The following is an 18,719-nucleotide window of genomic DNA, read 5'->3' as shown; positions in this document are numbered from 1 at the left end:
GATTGAAATTGTCAAGGGTTTCATTTTACTTGGATCCACAATCAACACCCATGGAAGCAGCAGGCAAGAAATCAAAAGACGCATTGCACTGGGCAAATAGGCTGCTAAAAAGCAAAGATGTCACTCTGAAGACTAAGGGGTGCCTGATCCAAGCCATGGTCCTTCCAATCACCTCATATGCATGTGAAAGCTGGACAATGAATAAGGAAGACAAAAGAGGAATTGATGCCTTTGAATTGTGGTGTTGGCAAAGGATATTGAATATACCATGGACTGCCAAAAGAATGAACAAATCTGTCTTGGAAGAAATACAACCAGAATGCTCTTTGGAAGCAAGAATGACGAGACTGCATCTCACATACTTTGGACATGTTGTCAGGAGGGAATAGTCCCTGGAGAAGGACATCATACTTGGTAAAGTAGAGGGTCAGCGAAAAAAGGGAGACCTGCAATAAGGTGGATTGACACAGTTGCTTCAACAATGCGCTCAAGCATAGCAACGATTGTGAGGATGGCACAGGAGTGGGCAGTGTTTCGTTCTGTTGAGCATAGGGTCACTATGAGTTGGAACCAGCTTGATGGCACCTGACAATGATAACATTCAGTGTTATGGGAAAGAGGACCCCAGTTGATCCTATAAAGAGATTGAGTATAAACTGGTGATGGGCCTGCTTCCAGGCATCTAGTTGCATAAATTTTTTTTGTTTCTGTGTTTCCTTCTGTTCCTGTGGGAAGAATGGCTGGGTTGGGAGGCTGACAGTGAAGGAAGAAGGGAGACATAGACGCACAGATATTTGGAGAGATGAAGGGAGAGACGAAAACAAAAGGACTGGTCTGTCATTTGTCTCTGCCTTTCACAGTAGATTCGGATTGAGTGCCTGTGCAGAGAGAGGTTACATTCTGAAACAATGAATAGCTTAACACTCCCCAAGATTGCAGATCTAGAGAAGGGGGTTTTGGGAATTGCAGAACATGAACACTTACGTGCAAGTGAGAAACCCTTTCTGGAATCCCAGAAATAAGTGAGATAGAGTAGGAACTATGGATAACACTGTGAAGAATGGGAATTCCAGAACACTTAGTTGTGCTCATGAGGAAGCTTTACCTAGATCAAGAGGCAGTTGTTCATACAGAACAAGAGGATACTGATTGGTTTAAAGTTAGGAAATGTGTGCATCAGGATTGTATTCTTTCACCATACCTATTTAATCTGTACGCTGAACGAATAATCCGAGAAGCTGGACTATATGAAGAAGAACGGGGCATCAGGATTGGAGGAAGACTCATTAACAACCTGCGTTATGCAGATGACACAACCTTGCTTGCTGAAAGTGAAGAGGACTTGAAGCACTTACTAATGAAGATCAAAGACCACAGCCTTCAGTGTGGATTACACCTTAACATAAAACAAAAATCCTCACAACTGGACCAATGAGCAACATCATGATAAATGGAGAAAAGATTGAAATTGTCAAAGATTTCATTTTACTTGGATCCACAATCAAAGCCATGGAAGCAGCAGTCAAGAAATCAAAAGACACATTGCATTGGGTAAATCTGCTGCAAAGGACCTCTTCAAAGTATTGAAGAGCAAAGATGTCACCCTGAAGACTAAGGTGCGCCTGACCCAAGCCATAGTATTTTCAATCACATCATATGCATGTGAAAGCTGGACAATGAATAAGGAAGACCGAAGAAGAGTTGACACCTTTGAGTTGTGGTATTGGCAAAGAATATTGAATATACCATGGACTGCCGAAAGAACAAACAAATCTGTCTTGGAAGAAGTGTGGCCAGAATGCTCCTTAGAAGCAAGGATGGCGAGACTGTGTCTTACATACTTTGGACATGTTTTCAGGAGGGATCAGTCCCTGGAGAAGGACATCATGCTTGGCAGAGTACAGGGTCAGCGGAAAAGACCCTCAACGAGGTGGATTGACACAGTGGCTGCAACAATGATCTCAAGCATAACAACGATTGTATGTATGGCACAGGACCGGGCAGTGTTTCGTTCTGTTGTGCATAGGGTCGCTGTGAGTCAGAACTGACTCGACGGCACCTAACAACAACAACAACAGAGCAGGAAATGAAGATTAAACTTGAGTTGCTCCCAGCTCTGGGCTGCTGATCCAAGTTAACAAATTAATGAGATTCAAATATCAATTTTATTTTTACTTCAAGTTGGTGAGCCCTAAAAATATTGATATTATATTTATAGAAAACAAAAATAAACTTTAACAAGTTTCAAGGACTAATAAAAGCTGTGATTGACCAAAAATGCTACACTTTTTTTTTTCATCTTTTCTTTTCATTTTGGTTTAAATTCTGTGATCAGAACTTAGCACCTAACATATCTAACATGGGCAATATATGTTGTTGAATTTTTTGTTTGTTACGCTTGCCCTTTATCTTACTTTCCACTCTTTCCCTACAAAAAGCAATTTCTAAAACACTCTGTGAACAACACATGAACACACTCACATATACATACAATAGAGCGTGTACTCCACGATGGCAAGGAAGGACTTGGTCAGTTTTGCTTGCTCCTCCATTGCTGGTGCCTAGAATAATAGATCATGGAACTCAACATATGCTTTCTGAATAAATGAATGAATGAAATAGAAATTACTATAAGAAATAGCAAGACATCTTGAAAATCTAATTTAATATATTGTCCCTAAAATTAGGAAAATAGACTACGTTTCTCCTCGTAAAATTTGATTACTCTATGGTGAGTAGAGTCTGGGTTAATAAAAGATTGTGAGTGTCTGTCCAAGGTATTCCACTGGTCTCACCCTATCTGGAACAAAGGAGAATGAAGAAAACCAAAGACACAAGGGAAAGATTAGTCCAAAGGACTGATGGGAAAGTACCACAGTCTCCACCAGGGTGAGTCCAGTACAACTAGATGTTGCCCAGCTAACACCACCGACTGTTCTGGCAAGGATCACAATAGAAGGCCCAGGACAGAGCTGGAGAAAAATGTAGAACAAAATTCTAACCCCCCCACACACACACACAAACGACCAGACTTACTGGTCTGACAGAGACTGGAGAAACCCTGAGTGTATGGCCCCTGGACACGCTTATAGCTCAGTACTGAAGTCACTTCTGGGTTCACCCTGCAGCCAAAGAGTAGACAGGCCCATAAAATAAAATGAGACTAAGTGGGCACAACAGCCCAGGGGCAAGAAAGAAAAGGCAGGAGGAGACAGGAAAGCTAGTAATGGGGAACCCAAAGTCCAGAAGGGGACAGTGTTGACATGTTGTGGGATTGGCAACCAATGTCACAGAACAGTATGTGTATTAACAGTTTAATGAGAAATTAGTTTGCTCTGTAGACCTTCATCTAAAGTACAATAAAAAATTTGATTATTGTGTATTGCTTTGTGCCTAGTTGATATTTAACAAAATATTAGATTGATACATTCTCCAGAGTTCTTTAATCTGAGTAAGAGTACCTAAAATTAATAGTTGAGGCACCTGATTAATGGAAAAGAGCTATGATCTTGTCCGAAGTCAGATTCCATTTTGATTTTTAGCATAGACTTTGCTTCAGAACTACAGCCTGTCATTTCTGTAAGTTACCACTGTGCTTTGTTGAAACCAATAGATAAGTAACTTTTAGAAAAGAATGAGGGAACTTTAACCACCCTTATCAAACAGAATGATGATGGGGCTAGCATATATTCCTAGGAGACAAAACGTCAGGGTGTAAAATCATTTAGGAAGAGTATGTAAATGATTGTTCTCTGAAAGAGTGTCAGCATGTAAACTATTTGAGAAGAATATGTGAACAGTTTAACCCTTTGCCTTTGAGTAGATTCCGCCTCATACAATTCCACCTCATACAATTCCACCATCAAGAATAACCGAACCAGCTGGCTCACTCCCCCATAACTAGTTGCCGACATTTTCACTTCAGAGGACTTTGGACTGAAGCTGATCTATAATCAATCATTTACCCTCTACCTTTCCTTTGTTTCTCTATGTATAAAAACCTCGAACTCCATAGAGACATAAGCACTAGGTTGAAAGCATCCTCAACCCTGTGATTTCCCAATTCGCAATTTTATTTTTCCTCAAAAAAACTTTTTGCCTTTACTTGAGCTCTATGACAAATCTATCAACCTCTGCTCAATACAGAGGACATGCTAGAGTGGAAATAAAATGAAGTTTTGAGTCATATCGAGCCAGATCCAAATCTGGTTGCAGCACTTATTAGTTGTACAGTCATAGGCAAATTATTAACCTCTTGGAGCCCCTATTTCTTCTTTTGCTCATAGTGTCCTATTGTGTAGGACAAACCGTGACACGTGGTAATATGGATGTTCCTCCTTTCCATCTGCTTCATGTAAGGGCTAATGTAGGTCACTAGAGCATTTTCTCTGGCTGTCACCATGTGAAGATGGTAAGTCAAGGGAGGCCTAGCAAGGTCTTTTGTTTTCTTTGGGGAAGGGCTAAATTCAGTCTATCCTGTGTTAAGCTAATGCACTCAGGTCATTTTTTTTTTTTTTAAAGGTTGTTCTTATCCTGGAAAGACCGGGTGTCTTCCTCAGTCATTGCTAAATAAGGGTATGGGAGGTGTCGCTCTGACAGATGCAACTGGTGAAATGATAACTCCCAGGTCTAGGACCTGAGTCATGTATAATTCATACAGGAGGAGCATAAGACTGTAAGACACCCTCCCACTGCGCATCATCACCACACTTGGCTTTTCTGTAAGCATCTGACTCTTGCTGTGTAGCTTATCCCCTCTCTCTAGAGCATATGGATCAGCTCATCCTGGTTTGTCAGAAAGAAAATGTTGCCATGGCAGCCGACTTTTTCTGGAAAAAAAAAAAAAAACTCTACTTGGTGATTGAATAAAAAGGACACTAAGGCAGCAACTGGTCTGCATCTCACTGGATTCATCGACTGGAATATGACTTAAGATCCAAGTTTATTTCTGGAATTTTACTCACATAAACAGTTTAGCAGGTATTGTTTGATGACTACCAAAAAAAAAAAAAAAACTCTGTAAGAACTAGTTCTTGTAACCTTTTCTGAGTTCATTCAAAAGGACTCTGCCTCCACCCATTGTGTGATCTGTTTAATGTCTGTTACGTGCTGTCTTAGTTATCTAGTGCTGCAATAACAGAAATACCACGAGTGGGTGGCTTTAACAAACAAAAGTTTATTCTCTAGCAGTCTAGTAGGCTACAAGTCCAAATTTAGGGCTCCAGTTCCAGGGGAGCCTTTCTCTCTGTGTCTGCTCTGTAGGAAGGTCCTTGTCTTCAGTCTTCCCTTGGTCAAGGAACTTCTCAACCTAGGAACCCCAGGTTCAAAGAACTCACTCTGTTCCCTGTGCTGCTTTCTTGGTGTTATGAGGTCCCCATGTCTCTCTGCTCACTTCCCTCTTTTATATCTCAAAAGAGAATGACTCAAGATTAATCTTGTAGATTGAGCCCTGCCTTATTAACATAAGTGCCTCTAATCCTGCTCAACAACATCATAGAGGTAAGATTTACAACACACAGAAAAATCATATTGAATGACAAAGTTGTGGACAATCACACAATACTGGAAACCATGGCTTAGCCTAATTGACACACATTTTTCGGGGACACAACTCAATCCACAGCAATGTCCATTTGCAGAGTGGGAGGGTGATAAAGTTCATCAGTGGCTGCTGTGTTGGACCTGGTCAAAGATAGGCAAGCGTCTATTCTTTACTGAATTTGCCAACTTGGTCAAAGTCACAAAAAGAGGGAAATATTTAAGTGGAGGACGATGGGAATAGAATTCAAAATTCCTTTTATAGTACCCAGGGCCGGATAAAGATGGGAATAAATGGCTGAAGGTATCAAGGATGAGTCTGGGTCAAGAACACAAAGGTGAAGGTTATGGGATGCCCAGTGGTGGCTTTTTTTGTTCCTTTTATTTTTTTTTCTCTCTCTCCCTTCTTTTCCTCCTTCCTTCCTTTCCTTTTTTTCTTTCCACAATTATTTATTGAGTACCTACTCTGAGTTAGGTGTTTGTTATGCAGACAATATCCAAATGAAGAAACTTGCCTTGATTGAGAAAAAATCTTCAAGCATGGGATAGTGTATCTTCATATTCATAGGTGCTTAAATCCTTTTCTATTTTTTTTCATTCCCTGCCCTCACACCCTGACATCATAATTTTATTCTATGATATATCTATAACCCCAAATAGTCATTGGCTTTGTCTATTTTCTGAATCCTTTCACAATTGCCTTCCAGAATTATCTTCCACGTTATTCACTTACTTTTAGTTTTCTGGATGTAATTCCCCCCCCCCTTTTTTTTCTGATATGCATGTCCTAGAAAAGAGACTAACTCCCACAATCCCAAACATGTTTTTTGAAATAACTCCAGCAGGTCCATTCTGAGCTAATTTCTACACTTACCATTGATGCCAGTACAGAAAAAGCCAATAGAATTCATTTAGCTAAAGGCATATTTAAAAAGAAAAGTTTTATGTTCTTCCAAAGGGAAGAAAACCAACATACCATGTATTTAAAGTAGGTGAAATGCTCTCATATGAAAATAATAATGGAACACTGTTATTATTTTAAATTATGTATTTATTGCATCTATGCTATTTGAGAGACGAAAGAACATAATGATTCCTATACTAGAGAAAAAATGTAGGAAAAAGTTTAAGGAGGGAAAGCGGTATATTTATACATACTAATTTTTTTTTTTTTTCAGAATTACAGTGTAGAGTTCCCACTGAGCTTTGGAGGGAGATTAGAGCATTAAAGAGAATTTCAATCATTCATATTGCCCTGGGAGTTACCTCCACCAGACAGGTCATTTCTCTTATGTGACTGCACAATAAATGAAGGTGAGTATTCTGGACATCCGTGGCCAGCTTGAATTTTTTTCTTTTACTTGCCTGAGAGGTTCTTTCTTTTATTGTTCCAAGCTGTAGCCATAGGGTTAGTTCTAAGGAGACCTCATATTCTTGGTATTAGTAACTATGAGATGTATGATCATTAGCTGTGACCTTGTATGCCAAAATGCCACTGTCTCTTAAGAAGTTGTGTAGCTCTGAAGTTTCCTGGAGATTCTTGTAAGTTCTTCCCACAACTGCAGCAACCAAGTATTGTTACCTCAAGGAAGTAAGTTGTATATTTAAAGGTGAATTTCTTTATATTCTATTGCAAAATACAAAAAGGAAAAATTTCTCCATTAAGTATCTGTAGCTTCTCTGTATTTCAACTTGAGATTTTTTTTCTCTCTTGATATGTGATTCTCCTTTTGGTAGGAAGACAACTTTAGAATAGAAAATGCTCTTTTCTTTTACCTTTCTTATGTGCTTCCCTGAAGTATCACTTTTACCACTCATTTATTAACCAAATCTCAGAAACTGAGAGCTTCAGATACTCATTATAAGGTAATAATCATAATACATTTGTTTCAAATGAAGTCAACATGATGATCAAATAATAATATTTCATGTGCAAATTATAAAGAATTGTAAAGATTAATGCAACTTTTTCTTAACCTTATCAGAATGTGGTCTGCATTTCAATTTTCCCTACTGAGAATATTTCCTCTAAACTTATGTTGGCTATTACATTTGATGAGCAATTGCTAGTTTTTAGGTTGAAATTTGTCCCTCTTTTTATTCAATAATTGGAGAATCAGCCTCTATTTACACACACAAAAAAAATGATAACCTAACTCATAAGATAAATATCACAGTGGATAAGGAGAGAAAAAAGGTAAACAAAACAAAACAAAAATTATCCCCTGAAGGCTCAGAATATTAGGACCATTGTGAATTGCATTCTTCATTCTTGGTTAATAGAAGGGGGAAAAAGACAAAAACAACAAAAATTATGACATCAATGACAATAATAACAAAATCACCTTATTACATAGTCATTTCAGACACACTTGAGAAAGCTAAATTTCACTTTCTTGGGATGTAAACCATATAAGAACACTCTAAATCAAGTGAAAAGAAAATTCAGTTATTCCTAGAAAAACTGAAAAGTTGTCTAGAAAAAGGGAAAAATGATAAGCCTTTTAAGGAAAAAGAAAATAGTAATGACATCAATAGGTAGACAAAAGGAAGGAAAAGAGAAAAAAACATACTGTACTACTTTAAAATTTGGTAGAACTTCTTTTCATTTTCTACACCCGATAGTAGCAGCATTTACTTCTTCACAACAACATTGTGATAAAAAAAATTATAACTATTTAGCCGCTTATAATTAATTGGAGTACCAGAAAGACAATTACCTGTGATTTATTGACTATGCAAAGGCATTTGACTGTGTGGATTATAACAAATTATGGATAACATTGTGAAGAATGGGAATTCCAGAACACTTAATTGTGCTCATTGCAGAACCTGTACTTAGACCAACAGTCATTCGAATACAACAAGGGGATACTGCCTGGTTTGGTATCAGGAAGGGTGTGTGTCAGGGTGTATTCTTTCACCCAGTTACTCAATCTGTATGTTGAACAAATAATCCAAGAAGCTGGACTGTATGAAGTAGAACGTGGCATCAAGATTGGAGGAAGACTCATTAACAACCTACAATATGCCTATGACACAACTCTGCTTGCTGAAAGTGAAGAGGACTTGAAGCACTTACAGCCTTCAGTATAAATTGCACCTCAATATTTTTTTATATTGAGGTGCAATTTATACTGAATATAAAGAAAACAAAAATCCTCACAACTGGATCAATAAGCAACATCACGATAAATGGAGAAAATATTGACGATGTCAAGGATTTCATTTTACTTGGCTCCACAACCAACGCCCGTGTAAGCAGCAGTCAAGAAATCAAATAACTCATTGCATGGAAGAAATCTGCTACAAAGGAACTCTTTGAAGTGCTGAAAAGCACAGATGTCACCTTGAGGACTAACGTGCGCCTGACCCAAACCGTGGTATTTTCAATCTCCTCATATGCGTGTGAACACTAGGTAATGAATAAGGAAGATCGAAGAAGAATTGATGCATTTGAATTATGGTGTTGGTGAAGAATATTGAATATACCATGGACTACCAGAAGAACAAACAAATCAGTCTTGGAAGAAGTACGACCTGAATGCATCTTAGAAACAAGGGTGGTGAAACTATGTCTCGTGTACTTTGGACATGTTATCAGAAGGGACCATTCCCTGGAGAAGGATGTTTGATAAAGGGTCAGTGAAAAAGAAGAAGACCCTCAACCAGCTGGACTGACACAGTGGCTGCAACAATGGGCTCAAGCATAGCAACAATTGTGAGGATGGCACAGGACCGGGCAGTGTTTCTTCTGTCCTACATGGGTTCACTTATGAGTTGGAATTGACTCAACGTCACCTAACAGCAACAACAACAATTTGTCTTCTGCTTCCCCACAAATGGGCAAACACTAAGAGACTATGGACCATGCTTGCTTACACACTGCAGTATTTCCTTTGGCACACTGAGAAATATGCCCTTGGAGAGATTCAGTAAATATTTGTTGATCTTTGTTTGGGAGATCAAAAGAAATATATACAGGAAAGCCCTTTGTAAATAATATATTACTAGTAGTTTGATAACTTTATTTTTATCGTACATGTGGTTAGAGACTTAAAGACAAAATGAATTAATGCTAATGATTTAAAAAAAACATAAAAAATATATGTAAAACCCTACTCTAAACACAAGTGGATGTTTCAAGATTTAGAAGTATATTGTGATCTCAAATTTAGCAATACTTTCGTCTTTGAGACAATGCAGTTCAAAATGTATATTGCCCAGTGATGTTATTTTAATTTTCTGCATGTTTTTGCCTCATCCCTTGGTAGGTTTTGCTGCTTTTCCTCTTTTAGTCATGATACACACAGGTAAAACTGAATACAAAACTTATTGCATACCTGCAGAGACCAAGATTACGTTTAACAAATTGCTCCTTTTGAAATGGGAAATAAAAAGACAGAAAGTCAGAAAAAAAAATGTAGGGCACATTTAGAAGTGCCTTATCTCCCTGACTGAGATACCTACATAGAGGTACCAAGTAGGTGTATTCATCAAAGAAGTAAAACAGGTTGTCTATCTCATAGCATGTCTTATGTCTACAATATTGATCTAAAAATATTAACAGTACAGATTTTTTTTTTGGTAGAAAATCTTTTACTTGGCAGAACTTCATAGGTCATTTGCTTATTGTATCAAAAATGTAAACGCCTGGGGACTTATTTTAAGGGGGAAAATACAAAATCTTTGATTTTTCTTTTTTATTTCAGTTTTTTAGAAACCTTAAAGTATTTTATACGGATCGTATTTGTGGCTGACATTTCTCCATTTCTCCCAGAGCAATTCAGAAGATACTAGACATCAAATAGAATAAACCTCACCTTTATCTGGGAGCTTTGGTGAAATTTTGTACCTTTGCGTTGCCAACCAAATCACCTTTGATATCTGCTCTCGAGAACAAGGAGTCTTCCTTCAACATCTGTTTCTAGGCTTATGTTCCATAGTGTTCATTCTCGCCAGTGAGTTTTACCAAAAGCCAGCTGGCAGTATAGCCATAAAACATGGCCCTCAATCTTCAAGGCATAATAAAAAAAGGAAAAGGAGATTTGGGTAGTGGAAGCCAACCAGTATGTAGAAGTTGACTATTCTCGGATTTGGAAGATGAATTTAGAGGGATAAAAGACCAATGGCTTCTCATCCAGTTGCCCCCAGGGCAATCACACTCTTTTTTCTATACTGAACTTTTATTTCAGTGAAATCTATGTAGAAATGCCGTGCAATAACTAGACATAATGCATACATTTTATTCAAGCAAAAACATGGATGAATCACAAAATCATAATATGGAAAAGAAACAAGATAAAAATATGCACAGACCAAGCTGATTATTAAAAAGCTCAAAAAGAGAAAAAAAAATTTAATATTTAAGGATGCAAACCTAGGCTGTAAAACTACAAAGGAGAGTGAACAGTGGACAGATAACAAGACAGTAGTTGCCTCTAGTTGAGAAGGAAGGTTGAATCAGGAAGGGATGCACTTGGGGCTCTTTGAGGGCCTGTCGATGTTTAATTTATTGGCCTGTGTGGTGGCTGTATGGGTATTTTCATATAATCACTACTTAACCTGTACATTTATGCTTTGTGCATTTGTCTATATGTGTGTGATATTTCAAATTAAAAAGTTTAACAATTATCATATAAACCAATGAATAGAAAAAAAAATCACCCTTTAAAAAATTAAAAGAGGTGACATAAAATTCTAGTCAATAAATGCAATCCAATTAAGATAGATAACTAGCTAGACAGTGACATACTTACATCTGTACTTTTACAGAGCTGTGAAGTTTGGGGGCCTAGAGGAGGGGCATACACAGGCAGAAATTTAAGGATGGATGACTCCATGTTCTTAAAGGTCAATTTGCATACACTGTGGTATTTCTGCTATAGCAGCACTAGATGACTAAGACATAAGCTTTCATGATAGCGGAAGTTTAAATACATTATTTCCTGTATAAGTTGGTATACTAGATACTGATCTAATATTAAACTATTTGTCTAAATTATAAGTTGCTTGAGTTCTGAGGGAAACCCTGGTGGTGTAGTGGGTAAGTGCTATGGCTGCTAACCAAGAGGTTGGTGGTTCAAATCCATCAGGTGCTCCTTGGGAACTCTATGGGGCAGCTCTACTCTGTCCTATAGGGTAGCTATGAGTCGGAATCGACTCGACGGCAATGGGGTTTTTTTTTTTTTTTGAGTTCTGAAACTTTAACTTGTACTTTTGTATCCTGAGATAATTTTAGATTTACTGAAGTGTTACGAGGATAATTCAGAGTTTCTTTATACCCTTTACACAATTTACCTTAATGTTCATACCATACATAACCATGGTACATTTATTAAAACTGAGAAATTAGTATAAGAACAATTCTATTAACTAAACTATAAAAAATGGACTTCACCAATTTTTGTACAAATGTCCTTTTTCCATTCAAGGGTCTAATCCAGCATAACATATTGCATTGAGCCATCATGTCTCCTTGGTCTTCTAAAATCTATGAAAGTTTTGTAGTTTTTCTGTGTCTTTCATAACTTTGACATTTTTGAAAGATGACTATTGGTTTGACTATTAATTGGCACAGTGGCTGCAACAATGGGCTCAAACAGCAATGACTGAGGAAGGCATAGGACTGGGCAACTTTTCATTCTGTTATTCATAAGGTCACTATGAGTTGAAGTGGAATCCATGGCACCTAACAACAATAACATATTAGTTAGACATTTTATATAATGTCTTTCAATTTGAGTTTCTCTGGTGTTTCTCAGTGTTAGAATGGGTTTGTTGGTTTTTGGACAGCATATGGTATAGATGAAAATAGATGAAGTGCCTTCTAAATCACATCATGTCAGGGAGTACATTATATCAATAGGATTATTACTAGTAACATTAAACTTGAACATTTGTTTAAAATGCTGTTTACCAGTTAGTTTTCTTTGCTGACAAGATACTGTTTTGCCTTTCCCATACTCAATTCTTATGAAAGAGCCATCAAGTCCAGCCCTCACTAAAGAGAAGGAATATTAAGTTAAACTCAGGGAGAGAGGAGTACCAAAGAGCTCGTAGGCAGAGCTGATGAAACTACCACAATCTGTAGTCTATTACTCTGATGAATTACATTGATTCCAAATGTTGAGCCTTCCTGGGATGAATCCTATGTGATTGTGATGTCCTTTTTGTATATTCCTGGATTTGCCATATTACCATTTTGTAGAGGAATTTTCTGTCTGCTCTGGATTAATTATTTTTGCGTGTGGCCCTTCTAGCCGTGGTCTTGTAACTCCCACCCCGGTGATTGGGTGGGGCTGTGTGATAAGGTAATTGTGGCCCACCAAGGGGATTGGTCATCTCTGCCTTAAAAGAGAGCCAATTCCAGAGCAGAGAGGAGGAGCTCACCACCACCAAGGAAGAAGAGACCAGCAGGAGAGACCCAGCAGCAGGAGACGGCGTGGTGGGCTTCCTGGCCCGTGGAGAGAGAAAGCTGAGTGCCTTTGAGCAGAGACTGAGGGCCAGGGAGAGGCGACCCTATGAGCACAGCTGAGAGTAGGCTACCTTGATGGAAGAACTGTATCTTGAGCGTACCTGAGCCTGAATTCTAACTGTTACTTCCCTAATAAACCCCATAATTATGAATATGGTCTGTGAGTTCTGTGTGGCCATTGCAATGAATTATTAAACCCAGCAGAAAAGTAGAGAGTGCTGTGGGAAAGACAGTTGGTGTCACAACTGGTAAAGATGGCAGAGAGAGGAGGCATCTCTGACCCCTGCCTTATAGGAATCAGCCTTGGGCTGCTAGTCTTGGTTCTCCTTCCCCCTTGTGAAGTTAGAGGAGGTCAGACACCTCCCCCATGTCTTTTTTTTTTTTTTTTTTTATTCACGAAGGATATTAGACTGTAGTTATATTCTTTTACATGTATATTTTTATGGTTTTATTATTAGGACTCATATCATCAGTTGGGAAGTGTTTTCTATTTGATTTTCCGGAACACATTGTGTAGAATTGGTATTTTTTTTTCCTTAAATATTTGGTAGAATTTACCAATAGAATCATCTATGCCTGGAGTTTTCTTTCTTTCTTTTTTTTTTTGGAAAGTTTTATAAGGCAGTCATCTCCAGAAGGCAGGCCAGTTTGAAAAAGATTTGTGGGGTATGAGTAATTTTAGCCTCCAATATCCAGAGGTTGTCTATTGCTTGGATTTTAAAACTCATGTTACACTACCCCCCCGCCTTCACCTATTACAGTGGTCTTCTTTCCATTAAAAAAACAAAACACCAAGGTCAGTGGGGAGGGAAAAACACTAACTAGACAATAGCTAAGTGGTAACTTTGGTGAAGGGTGTCTTAGTCCTCTAGTGCTGCTATAACAGAAATACCACAAGTGGATGGCTTTAACAAAGAGAAGTTCATTTTCTCACAGTAAAGTAGGCTAAAAGTCCAAATTCAGGTTGTCAGCTCCAGGGGAAGGCTTTCTCTCTCTGTCAGCCTTCTCATCAATCTTCCCCCCAACTAGGAGCTTCTCAGTGCAGGGACCCCAGGTATAAAGGCTCCCAGCACTGCTTTCTTGATAATATGAGGTCCCCAACTCTCTGCTTGCTTCCCTTTCCTTTTACCTCCTAAGAGATAAAAGGTGCTGCAGGCCACACTACAGGGAAACTCCCTTTACCTTGGATCAGGAAGGTGACTTGAGTAAGAGTGGTATTACAATCTGACCCTAATCCTCTCAACATAAAATTACAGTCACAAAATGGAGGCCAAGCACACATTACTGGGAATCATGGCCTAACCAAGTTGATACACACATTTTTGGGGGGACGTAATTCAATCCATGATAGTAAGACAGCACACAATACTGGAGAAGTCAGCATAACTTGACCAAGGCAGGGCCATAGAGGCTTCATAGATAGACTCATCCAAACTCCCTGAGGAACAAAATTACTGGGCTGAGGACTGGGGACCATGGTATTGGGGGACATCTAGCTCAGCTGGCATAACATCGTTTATAAAGAAAATATTTTACATCCTACTTTGGTGAGTAGCATCTGTGATTTTAAAAGCTTGTGAGTGGCCATCTAAGATAGTCCACTGGTCTTACTCTGTCTGGAACAAGGGAGAATGAAGAGAACCAAAGATACAAGGGAAATGTTAGTCCAAAGGACTAATGGACTACAGCCTCCACCAGGCTGAGTCCAGCACAACCAGATGGTGCTCAGCTAACACCACTGAGGGCTTTGAGAGGGATCACAATAGAAGGTTCTAGACAGAGCTGGAGAAAAATGTAGAACAAAACTCTAAATCACCAGAAAAGGACCAGACTTACTGGCCTGACAGAGACTGGAGAAACCCCAAGAATATGGCCCCTGGACACCCTTTTAACTCAGTACTGAGGTCATTCCTGAGGTTCACCTTTCAGCTTAAGATGAGACAGGCTCATAAAACAAGATGAGACTAAATGGGCGCACCAGCTCAGGGGCAAAGATGAGAAGGCAGAAAGGGAGAGGAAAGCTGGTAATGGGGAACTCATGGTTGAGAAAGGGAGATTGTTGACATGTCTTGAGGTTGGCAACCAATGTCACAAAATAATAGATGTATTAATTGTTTAATGAGAAACTAATTTTCTCTGTAAACCTTCATCTAAAGTACAATTAAAAAAAAATACACCAAGTTCATTCCTTCCCTAGTACTTTTGCACTTGCGTCTGCCCTCCCCCCGCCACCGCCCCGTGGCCTTCTCATAGTTTGCTCCTTCTATTTATCCAAATCTCAACTTGAATGTGTCCTCCTCACATAGTCCTTCACTGACTACTCAACATGAAGTAGGAGACCAGTCACTCACTATCCCATCACCTTGTTTATATTACTAGTCAAGCATTTACTACATCTTATTTTCTTGTTTTTTCATTTCTGTATACATGTGTTTAGTCTATATCTCCTATTAAAATGGGAGATCTTTTACTCCATAAATACACTTCATTATCACTGGATCCCAAGAGCCTGAAAGATGTCTGGATGTAACAGATACTAAGTTATACTGTTGGATGTATCAATCCAGGAAGAAGTGAATCTTATCTTTGGCAGAGATCTACACAGTCAAGACTGACAACATAAAAGAGATCTGGCTGTGATTGTTACAGAACCAGCCAGTAGCTGGGTCCTGTGGCTATTGGATCTAAGGAAGCTTTCTCGCATCCAGAGATGTGAGGTAATTTAATGATTCCAGGTGTCTGGTCATCAAGGCACAGTAAAGCAAAATATAAATCAGATTTAATGATGAGCCAGAAAACTTGGGAAATAAGGTTTGTTATATACTGCTATTTGGTGCTCAGATTGAACATCCTGGCTCTGGCTCTTCGGTCATCTCTCATTCTTTCAGGAAGCATTCCATTATCTCTCCTTTTGTCCACATTATTTTCCTTGTAGAAGCCTTTATTTAAAAGGCAGATAGATTTCTGTACAGACAGCTCTGAGAAATCAGAACAGGAACAGGATACAACAACCAGAGAAAATTGTCCATACACCATACACCATGTAGTAAAGATTTAAAGAATAAGGTGCATTTCTGATGACTATTAATATTTAAAAAGAGGAAAACCCTCAACGAGATGGATTGACACAGTGGCTGCAACAATGGGCTCAAGTATAACCATGATTGTGAGGATGGCTCAGGACTGAGCAGTGTTTCTTTCTGTTGTACGCAGGGTCACTATGAGTTGGAACTAACTCAATGCCATCTAACAACAATAAAAATATTAAAAAAAGGAATAAAAAACTATTGAGCTTTCTATTTGGCCTGGGTATGTTTGTGAAAAATCACTATATATACTCTATTTTTAAATTTTAAGTGACATATATTTAGTCTCAGACAAGTTTAATATGAGATTAAAAGAATAAAAATGAAATAAAGGGAAGAAATGTGATACCTGGTAAGTTAAAAAAAAAAAAGAGTAAGATAATTACATTGGAAAATCTAGGCTAACAACCACTTCTGTGATTTGGGGATTAGATTTTACATAGTTTTTAATAGTTGAATAATTGTCTAGAAAAACAGATTACTTCTGCAAGAAGGCTATACCAAACTGTCCTTCTATATGTAAAAGCATTTTTTTTAGATCACTCAATGGGCAGCAGACTTGAGCTTAAAATTCAGGTCAAAAATCCACACAGCAGGATAAAAGAAATCTGATTTATGAAATCCTTTAGTAGTAGCTAATGTTCATAGGAATGGAAGTCACTAGTTTTGATTTGTAGTTATGACAATAATATTTGTATTATCTAGGATTTTTTAAAACGAGAACTATTAAGTAATGCAGCTAACTGTTATGTCATCATCAGGATCTGAAACTGGCCACTGTATTCCAAAGCCTGAATTCTTACGTGATCAAACACCCACTGACAAAGGCTGGTTACATTATACTTACTTGTGATTTTTAAATTGATCTTCAGAGTCAGTTTTTCTCCGGTGGTGACTGCTGTGGTTATGAGGTTCGCTGTGGGTCTGAAATGACCATTGTTCTGTACTTTGTGGAAAAATCAGGTTTGCAGTGAGATAATATATAAAGGGTAGGCAAAGAGAATCCTGGCAGCACTGAAGTTCCTCATTCCATGAATTTCTGAGGTTGAGCCGTAAGTGGGCTGTTAACCAGCATTTAAGAGCCAATGCATTTCTCTCATTCCATGAGATAGGTATCTGTCCTTGTGATAAAGTTTCCTAAGTGATGTTGCTAGCCTGAAAAGTGAAAGAATGTTGATACTTTTTTTTTTTTTTTCCACTGTTCAAAGCAAGATCTGTGTTCTCTTTACTGATTATAGAAAATATGTCCATAGTACTTTTTGGAATGTCAAGATTTCCCTTAGTTTGTAATCATTTACAGCCCCAAGAAGTTATTAAAAAGGTAGATTTTCCCCTTTTTCTGATATCTTTCACCTACCAATGCTACTATTTATTTGAGAAAGAATTCAAGCACCTGTTGTCAATTTGAACGCTATATGATGTTGATAAGTCACAAGAAACACTTATTGCGGGATAAGAAGAAGCTTGACCCAAACAAAGATCTTTGAATTAAAAGCTAGATCACTTTGGAGACTGATTTGACTTGATCCTGCTTCACCCAACCCCTATCAGGTTTCTGGTATATTGGTGGGGTGGGGCCTGTTGAAACTGGAGGGGAATTGTAATACAATGGAAGAGGAATTTCTCCCCTTTTATGGTAAGCCTATCACAGTGTTTATCCAGGAATAGCCAGGACTGCCTCACCCCTTTTCTCAGAAACCTGACAAAAATAAAAGTCTTTCAAGATTCTGTGGTTTAAAATGATTTGTCATCTTTTAACAAGAATTCAAAGAGTTAAGATTTGAAAAGGGATCCTTCATTGTGTTAGAAGACATGGTCCTTCTAGAAGATTACCATATTGTTAGGGGGACTGAGTATGAGCTTTCCAAGTCTGAGTATCTTAAGAGTAAGTAGATATTTCCACAGCCATTTTTTTGAAATCCAGCCTTCTTCCTTCTGTCTCCTTTTATGACTAAATCTATAATTTCCTTTAGATCTTTAAAATTCTGCTCAGAAATTATACCCTTTGGAGCCACTTTAGCTGCTTCCCTTGTCCCTCCAACCTATCTCAGTTCGATGTCCCCCCTGTACTGAGCCTACATCCATCACAGGCCTCCATCCTGGCACTTACTTGTTAGTTTGTAATTATCTGTTCACCATTTTGTGAGCCTCTTGAAAATGGGGACCATATCTTTTAAAAAAATTTTTGGTGGCAGCACACACAATCAAACATACATCCGTTCACAATTTCTACATGTTTAGTTCAATGATGTTGGTTACATACTTCACAATGTGTCAACATTCTCACCATCTCTACCCATATCATTATTAACTTAAGCTCTCTGCCCCTTAAAGTTCTCATTTGTGCTTCACATTAACTGTTAAAAGACCATATCTTTTATCTGTGTTTCTAGTATCTAGCACATTGTTGGTACCCTATAAATGTTTGCTGGACAAAGTAATTGAGGTGACAATAAGTTCTTTGAGAATTCATAGTCCATAAGCCATCTCTCTATCCCCTTGTGTTTATTTTCAGTAGGAATACTTCTTTCCTCCCGGCTATATCTAATGTGAGGAACCCTGGTGGTGCAAAGATTAAGAGCTTAACTGCTGTCCAAAATGTTGGTGGTTTGAACCCA

At 38.3% G+C, this 18,719-nt stretch overlaps 1 long non-coding RNA gene across 4 annotated transcripts in view; it reads right to left on the bottom strand.

The window, feature by feature from the left end:
* The window catches only part of LOC126083042 (uncharacterized), a 69,590-nt gene extending 52,491 nt beyond the window's left edge, over nucleotides 1-17,099 (bottom strand). For 3 of the 4 annotated variants that reach the window (XR_007518699.1, XR_007518701.1, XR_007518702.1), the window contains exons 1-2: nucleotides 16,949-17,099; nucleotides 2,492-2,561 (exon numbers count right to left, since the gene is read on the bottom strand). This is a non-coding gene — a long non-coding RNA (uncharacterized LOC126083042). The remainder of the gene's footprint in view (nucleotides 1-2,491; nucleotides 2,562-16,948) is intronic. The other variant, XR_007518700.1, reaches the window with a different exon arrangement.
* Nucleotides 17,100-18,719: the final 1,620 nt, after the last annotated feature.

This window comes from Elephas maximus, chromosome 9, assembly GCF_024166365.1.
Source record: "Elephas maximus indicus isolate mEleMax1 chromosome 9, mEleMax1 primary haplotype, whole genome shotgun sequence".
NCBI lineage: Eukaryota > Metazoa > Chordata > Mammalia > Proboscidea > Elephantidae > Elephas > Elephas maximus.
This window is presented reverse-complemented; position numbering and strand designations above follow the sequence as displayed.